The sequence below is a fragment of the Phascolarctos cinereus genome, unplaced genomic scaffold (assembly GCF_003287225.1).
Source record: "Phascolarctos cinereus isolate Bilbo 61053 unplaced genomic scaffold, phaCin_HiC Scaffold_8;HRSCAF=390, whole genome shotgun sequence".
In the NCBI taxonomy this organism is placed as follows: domain Eukaryota; kingdom Metazoa; phylum Chordata; class Mammalia; order Diprotodontia; family Phascolarctidae; genus Phascolarctos; species Phascolarctos cinereus.
In genome coordinates, this window is record NW_027556291.1 from 43,856,072 (window position 1) to 43,864,416 (window position 8,345).

The window sequence follows — 8,345 nt, forward strand, 5'->3', positions numbered from 1 at the left end:
CTGTTACCACCTGGGTGACACTTAACCTCTCTAGACTGCAATTCCTTATCTGTTAAGTGATGGGGTTAGACCCCTAATGTTCCTTTCATCTCTTAGTCTATGATCCTATGATCACTTGCAAACTGAGATATTTGAGCCTCTTCCTTGCCACTGCTTATTCTTTCAATTATTTTTCCTTGTCATTATGAACGACAGCATTTTTAGAACTACCCCATATAATAATGGTGAGAATGGGCATCCTTGCTTCACCCCTGTTCATAGTGGAAAAGTTTCTAATACAAATAATGCTAGTTTTGAGTTTCTGAGAGATACTTTGTATCATGCTAAGGAAAAAAGTCTTCTGTTTTTACGCTTTTTAGTGTTTTTAACCTAAATTAGCACCATGTTGTATTGAAGGCTCTTTCTGAATTTATTGAGATAATCATGTCTTTTATTGTTTTTAGTCTTCATATGATTTATTGTGCTCATTGTTTTTCTAATGTCGAATGGTCCTAGCATTTTCTGGTCTAAATCCAATTGGATTATAATGAATATATCTTGATGTATTGCTCCATTCTATTTGCCAGTATTTTATTTAATATATTTGCATCAGTGTTCATTAGTGATATTGGTCCATAGATCTTTTTTGGCTTTAGCCTTCCCTAGTCTAAGTAACAATACCACATTTGTCTCTTAGAGAGAATTGAGTTGAGAACTGCCTTTCTCTATTTTTGAAAACAGTTGGTATAGAGTAGGGATGATTCATTCTTTAAAGCCTTTGATAGAATATGCTTGTCAACCGTATAGTACTGGTGTTTTGTTTGTTCGTGTGTTTTTTAAAGTGACAGCTCATTTATGTATGGCTAACTCAATTTCTCTGTTTGAAACTGGCTTGTTATCTATTAACAGTTTCATTAATCTGAGTATTTTATATTTTTGTTGATACTTATACACTTTATTTTTGTGGGAACAGAACTATGTATAATAGTTTCTGATAATTTTCTCTATTTCTTGTTGATTTGTTGTGATTTCTCCTGTCTTGTTTTGGATTTTTAATAATTTGGTTTTCTTTTGTTAAAAATATAACTTAGCTAATGATTTGGCATTTATTGTTCCTCAAAAGAAAAACAGTTCTTTGTTTTATTTTTAAATTCAATTTGTTTTGCTTTCAATTCTGTTTACTTTGCCTCTGTACTTTTAGCATTCCACTGAAACTACTCTCTACTGAGGTTATCAACTATCTCTTAATTGCTCCACCCAATGGCATTATTTCAATCTTTCCCCTTGACTTCTCTGCAGCATTTCACATTGCTGACCACCCCTTCCTCCTGGCTACTGCTCTCTCCTGGTTCTCCTCCTACCTGACTGACTGCTCATTTTCATTCTCTTTTGCCAGATCATCATTCATCTTCCATATCCTAGCTTGGAGTGTCCCCCAAAGCTCTGAGATCTTCTTCTTAGTTCTCTTTACACTCTTTCTTGGGAAATCTCATCAATGTTAGGGGGTTCAATTGTTATCTCTATATAGATTATATATAGCATATATTCTACACACATGTACATATCTATATAAATACACATATGTGTGTGTATATATGTATGTACATGTGTATGTTTCCTTCCTCTCCTGAACTCTAGTCCTACAACACCAACTACTTGCTAGTCATTTACACCTGGAGTCTGATAACAAACCATGATCAATTTGTCTAAAATGGAATTCAGTACCTTTTCCCTAAATTTCTTCTCCTCCAAATTTCCCTATGACTGTCTATGAAACCACTGTCTTTGCCATCACTCAAGTTTATAACCTGGGAGTCATCCTTGACTATTCCATCTCTCTCACAGTCCCCTCCCCCATCCAATCAGTTGCCAATTTCTGTCAATTCTGCCTGCATATCTACTGTACCTGTCCCCACCTTTCCACTCACACTGCCATTATTGTAGCTTAGGCCCTCATGACCAGTAGCCTGGAATAGACATAGCCTCCTAATTGGCAGCCCTACTTCTAATCTCTCCTCTCTATGGTATCCACACAACAGTCTGGTATTTAAAGCCCTCTACCCACACCTGGATGCACCCTACCTTTCTAGGCTTATTTCATAATCCTCCCCTTCATTCCCTCTGAATTCTAGCCAAACTGGCCTTCCAGACATTTCCCAAACTTTCCTGAAATTCCATTTCTCATCTCTCTGCCTTTGTCCTGGCTATATATCCCATACCTATGATGGTTTCCTTCCTCTCCTTTACTTGTCAGAATCCCTAGCTTCCTTAGAGGTTTTGCTCAAGTACTACCTCCTATTGGAATTTTCCTCTGATTACTCTGTGTGTGTGTGTGTGTGTGTGTGGATGTGGGTGCATGCGCATGCACTACATTATTGTATGTGTATATTTTTTGTATTCTCTGTCCTTCATCTCTATGCTTAAAAGCAAAGAATGTTTAAGAATCACAAAACTTCAGAGTTGTAAGATGCCTCAGTTGCCATCTAGGCCAAGCCCGAGCTGAAAAAGAAGCTTCACTCCTGCCACACCTGACAAGGTATCACCCAGCCTTGGCTTGAAGAAGTCAGTGAGGCTACCTCCCTGAGGCAGCCCATGTCACTGCTGGACAGCTCAGATTGTTAGGGAGTTTCATTTTTGTTTTCGAATCCTCAGCACCAAAAACATCACCTCTGATAGCCTAAGTTTGGAGGAGCAGTGTGGAAGCCAGGTCAAAGTGCTAAACTTGGCATCGGGAAGACCTGGGTGTAAATCTTGGCTCTGCCATTTATTAGCTATGTTACCTTGGGCCAGTGACTTCAACTCTCTGGGCCTTAGTTTCCTCATCACTAAAATGAGAGACTGGCATACCTACCTTCCAAGGTTGTCATGAGACTCAAATGAGAGTATTTGAGGAAAAAAAACTGCAAACTTTATGCATTAGGCATTTAATAAACGGCTTTTGAATGAATTCAGTGAATAAAGCCTGAGAATGTGTCCTATATTAGTACAAAGGAAGGGGAATCATCTTTGTATATGAAGGGCGGAAGTATATTGAAGGACCTGTTTTGGTTTATAATTGTATAATTGGGGGTTGGATTGCATTCTCAGCTACCACTTTCTCCTTTCTTGACCTCAAATAAAAAGAGTCCCTGAAACAGATGCAACTGGATTTCCCTGAAATGACTTTTCATTTGTGTTACTGATATAAGGCACCTTGGGGCCCAAATGGAAGTGATGTATTTCTCCTCTTCACAGGCAAGAAAACCAGGCTGTAGGTGATGGCTTTCAAAAATTTGAGGAACAGTAATTAAAGCCATTTAGAAACTGGTAGCTGGCTGGCACTGCTAAGCTTTGGCAATCCTCTTAGGCCCATGCAGAGACCCTACAGGCTTTAAGGAGATGCTCACCCTTTGCCCCTGGGTCTGTTACTCATTTTGCCTCTGGTTTTGGGTTTCTCTCGTGTCTCTGCCTGGGGTCTACACTTAAAGTCGCTGAGTGATGCTTGGGAAAAGTGCCCTAGAGGTGGAATTAGAGGCCCTCAGAAAATCACTTCCTTGCTCAGGCCACCTCCTGAGGCAGGTGTAAGATAAGCACTTACAAAAATGTGGCCTGCTGTGGTGGGCCACAGGGCCTTTAACTAAAGATTTTGTGCCCCGGACTCTTTCGGCAGTCTGGTGAAGCCTGTGAACCCCTTCTCAGAAAAATGTTTGTAAGTGCATAAAATAAAATATATATGATTATAAAGGCAACCAATTCTATTGAAATACAGTTATCTATCTATCTATCTATCTATCTATCTATCTATCTATCTATCTATCTATCTGTATTTAAGTTCATGACCCCAGGTTAAGGACCTCTGATGGAAAGACGCTCCCAGGCACCTCTCCCTCTCCCTCTCCTCTCCCCTATACGCACTCCATCCTCTAGAGCTTAGGGATCATCTGGTTCATCCTATCAGGTGGGACTCCATCAGGTCAATATGAGCATGATTATATTAATAATAAAAGCCACCATTTACATAGAGCTTGAAGTCTTAAAAAGGCTTACTTCCCAGCACTTCTGTGAGCAAAGCAGCATAAGGATTACTATCCCCATTTTGCAAAGACAGAAACTGAGGCTTAAAAAGGTGAAAGGACTTAAGATGACAGGATCATAGGCATTAGAAGGAGGGGAAACCTTAGAGGTATTTAGGGACAACCCTCCAATTTATCAGAAGAGGAAACTGAGGTTCAAAAGAAGCGAAGGGACTCAGATGACAGGATCATAAATGCTAGAGTTTTACCCAGAATCCTTCAGCTAGTAAATGTAGGAGCTAGGACTTACCTCAAACCTGAGTCACAGGTGCCTAGGATTTAGAGCTAGGAGAGGCCATGGAGAGCATATACTACAGCCCTTTTGTTTTACAGAGAAGGAAACTGAGAGCCAGAGATGGGAAGTGACTTGAGCACAGTCACATAGTTAGGAAATGTCCGATCTGAGATTTGAATCCTAGGTCTGTTTTTTTTTTCCCCTCAATATCACCTCCTGATCGAATTGTGTGAGATGAACTAGGGTTGGTTGGATATTTTTTTTAATTAAAAAGGATAAGTCAAGAGCAAACAAAAGAAAATCAGGTTGAGAAAATAGCTTAGCCCCCAAAGTGACAAAGGCCTGAGGCAATATCGCCCAGAGTTAACCCTCTGGTGCATCTCTCAAGACTGTCTCTCCCACTTGCCCCTCAGTCTCCAATTTCTACTTCACCACCCACACAATGAGTTACTGGTCCAATATTAATTCTCATCTATTAGCACCCATTCGGGTTAGAATTCATTTTCCAATAAAGCCATCTGTAAAATGAACAGATAAAGGAATGGACTGGATTGGGGGTGCTTTTGCTTTTTTGTGTCCTGCCCCTCTTTGGCAGTCTAGTGAAATCACTTCTCAGAATTATATTTTAAAATGAATAAAACAAATATATAATATTACAAAGGAAACCAAAGGTTAATGACAATAAAGATGTAATTTGTTTCTCATCCAAGTTCACAGACTCCCATGAAATCTATCCATGGACCTCAGGTTAAGAACCATTAAGGGAGGGCATGGAGAGCATAGTCATCCAGACTGACAACTTCAAGGATTCCAGCCTCTCTAAGCATAGAGAGGCCCATCATCAGCCAGGTGGGCACTTGGTCATGGCTTATCTGACCATAAAGAACTCTAAAATAGATAAGAAAAAAATGGCCCTGGGTCCCATTATAGCTCCTTCAATTGCCACAGTGATGTGGGAGGGTGATCAAAAGTACTGATGAGGTCACAGAGAGATATCAAATAACAAAACTAGTCAATTTGCCCCTTGCAGGGAGCAGAGACAAAAAGCTTTGTTTGGAAGCCCAGAATGTGAGCATATACCTTTTCTAGATCTATTTGGAGAAAAACTAACCTAGAACAATGTGTCCTCAAAGAGACTGTATGATAGTGAGGAGACAGTTAACCAAGAGCCCAGAGGCCTGGGTTTAAATGGAGTTCTTTTCCTTGTCAGGTACGACCCTTAATGATAGCTAATATTTATGTAACACTTTAAGGTTTGCAACATGGGTTAACTAGCTTGATCCCCACAACAGCCCTATAAGGTCAGTGTTATTATCATTCCCATTTTTGTTGTTTGGTCAGTTTCATTTGTGACTCAATTTGGGGCTTTGTTGGAAAAGATACTGGAGTGGCTTGCCATTTCCTTCTCCAGCTCATTTTACAGATGAGAGAACTGAGGCAAACAGGGTCACACAGCTAGCAAGTGTCTGAGGCCAGATTTGAACTCAGGAAGAAGAGTCTTCCTGACTCCAGGCCCAGTGCTCTATCCACTGGACCATAGTGCATGAATGAATGAATGAAAGAGAGAAAAAGTGTTCATTAAGCACTTTCTATGTACAAAGCACTGTGCTAGGCACTGGAGGAGAGGTGCACATAGAAAGTCAAGACAGTCCCTGCTCTCAAGGAGTTGAAACTTTAATATGGGGAGACAACATATGGGAAGTTTTAGCTCTACATTAGATAGAAAAGGCCTCATGGTCTTTAGGTTGTAGCAATACAACAGATAGTAATGCATTTTCTTTAGTGTCATTTCCACTGAAGAAACCATATCCATTTCTGATGCTGAACCATTTGACAAGTGCCACAGTCTTTGGTGCCACAAACTTTTGATCCTCAATAGTGGAAGAGCCAGGGCTGCAGAACCGGCAGAAGCAGGCACCAAGCCTTAGAGGTTAAGGGAGTCAGTCAGGGAGCACACAAGCAAAGCACTGTTCTAAATATTTCAAGTGCCAAAAAGAGGACTTTAGATTTGATCCTGGAGATAATAGGAGAGCCAGCGACATTCACTGCACAGGGAAATGACATGATCAGAATGTCATTTTAGAAAAAAAATCTCCTTGGCCACTGAGTGAAGGAAGGAAGAAAATAGGGAAGAACTTGAGATGGTTAGAAGGTTGCTGCAAGGTTTGTTAAAAGACTCTTATAGGTAAGAGGTGATGAGGGCAAGAACTAGGGTTGTGTCTATATAAATGGAGAGAAGGGGATATATGAGGGAGATGTGAAGGTAGAAATAGTAAGATTGGGAACCATATTGGATGTGTGGGGTGAGGGTGAGGAGTTGAGGATGACACCGAGGATGTAAATGACATGAGAATGCTGGTATTCTCACCACTACTAGCAATAAATACATTTGGAAGGGGGATGGCTTTGGGAGGAAAGATAAGGAGTTTTATTTTGGATATGTTAACTTTGTCATGCCTATGGGACATTTGGTAAAGACATCTAAAAAAACAGTTGGAGGTGTGTGACTGAAGCTTAGGAAAGAGACTAGGGTTGGATGGATAGATCTGGGAACCATCTACATAGAGATGATAATTAAACCCACGGGAGCTGTTGAGATCAGTGAGACAGCACAGAGTGAAAAGAGGAACTCAGGATAGATACTCATGCATAAGGGGCATGAAGTGATAAATAACCACAACAAAGACACTGAAAAGAAGAGATCAGACAAGTAAGATCAACAGCAGAGAGCAGTATCATAAAAAACTTAGGAAAGAATATCTAGGAGGAGAAGGTGATCAACAGTGTCAAAGGCTGCAGAGAGGTCAAAGGGTATCATGGTCGAGAAAAGATCGTCAGACTGGACAATTCAGAGATCATTAGTGACTTTGGAGAGGGGAGCTTTAGCTGAATGATGAGGTAAGAATATAGATTGCAAGGAACTGGGAAGAGAGTGAGAGGAAAAGAAGTGGAGATATTTTAGATGGCTTTTTTTATGAAGCTTAGCCATGGAGGGGAGGGGAGATAGAGGAAAATCACTCGTGGACTTGGAAGATTTCCACAAGGGGTTGATTTCCTTGATGGTGGCTGTGGGGGCTGGGCTGGAATCTAGGGCAGATGGTATGGGGAGGGGAGGTGGTACTGTTATTTATAGGGCTTGGTCCTGGGCTACTCTCCAACATGGTCTGAAGGGATGTGGTGGTGGTGGTGGTGGTGGTGGTGGTTTGATTCAACTGATACACACAGCTTCCTGCTTTTTCAGCTGGGCTGCCTTGCAGTTGGCAGGGATGGCTGGCTTCTTCCAGTTAAGAAATTATTTCAACAAAAATAATCATAGCAAGCATTCACACAGTCCTTTATGGTTTGCAAAGGACCTTACAAATATGATTTCACTTGATCTTCACAACAACCCTGGGAGGCTAGTGCTATATTTATCCTCATTTTACAAATGAGGACATTGTGGCTGAGAGAGGTTAAGTGACTTGCCCAGGGTCATTTACTTAGAAAGGGTCTGAGGCAGGATTTGGACTCAGGTTTTCTCGGCTCCAAGCCCAGCCTCAATCCCCTTTGTCATCTAGATGCCACTTGCAACAGTCCAAGCAAGAGATGATAAGGGTCTGAGCCAGGATGGTGGTCTTAGGATCACATATACAGAGCTGGAAGAGATCTCAGAGGCCATCTAGTCAGATCCCCCCTTTTACAGAAGGGGAAACTGAGGCTCGAAGAGGTTAAGTCACTTGCCCATGCCAGCTAATAAGTGTCAGAGGCAGGATTTGAACCAAGGTCTTCTCAATCCAAATCCCAACACTTTAATCATTATACTGTGTATTATGTGAGTGGAGGGAATGAGGCAGTCACAAGGGGCCAGAGATGTTGTGAAGGCAGAATAGAAAAAATGTGGCAACTAGTTGGATATGGGGGCTGAGGAAGAGTTGAGGATGTAACCCTAGGTGACTGAAGACATAGTGGTCTTGAGGCAGGAACAGGGAGATTAGGAAGTAGTTGCTTATTACAGTGCTTTCTGAGTAGTTTTGCAGCATAAAACCCAGTCATATGGAAGGCCTCCTCATCCCTTGCTGATGTCCACCACAGCACCAATC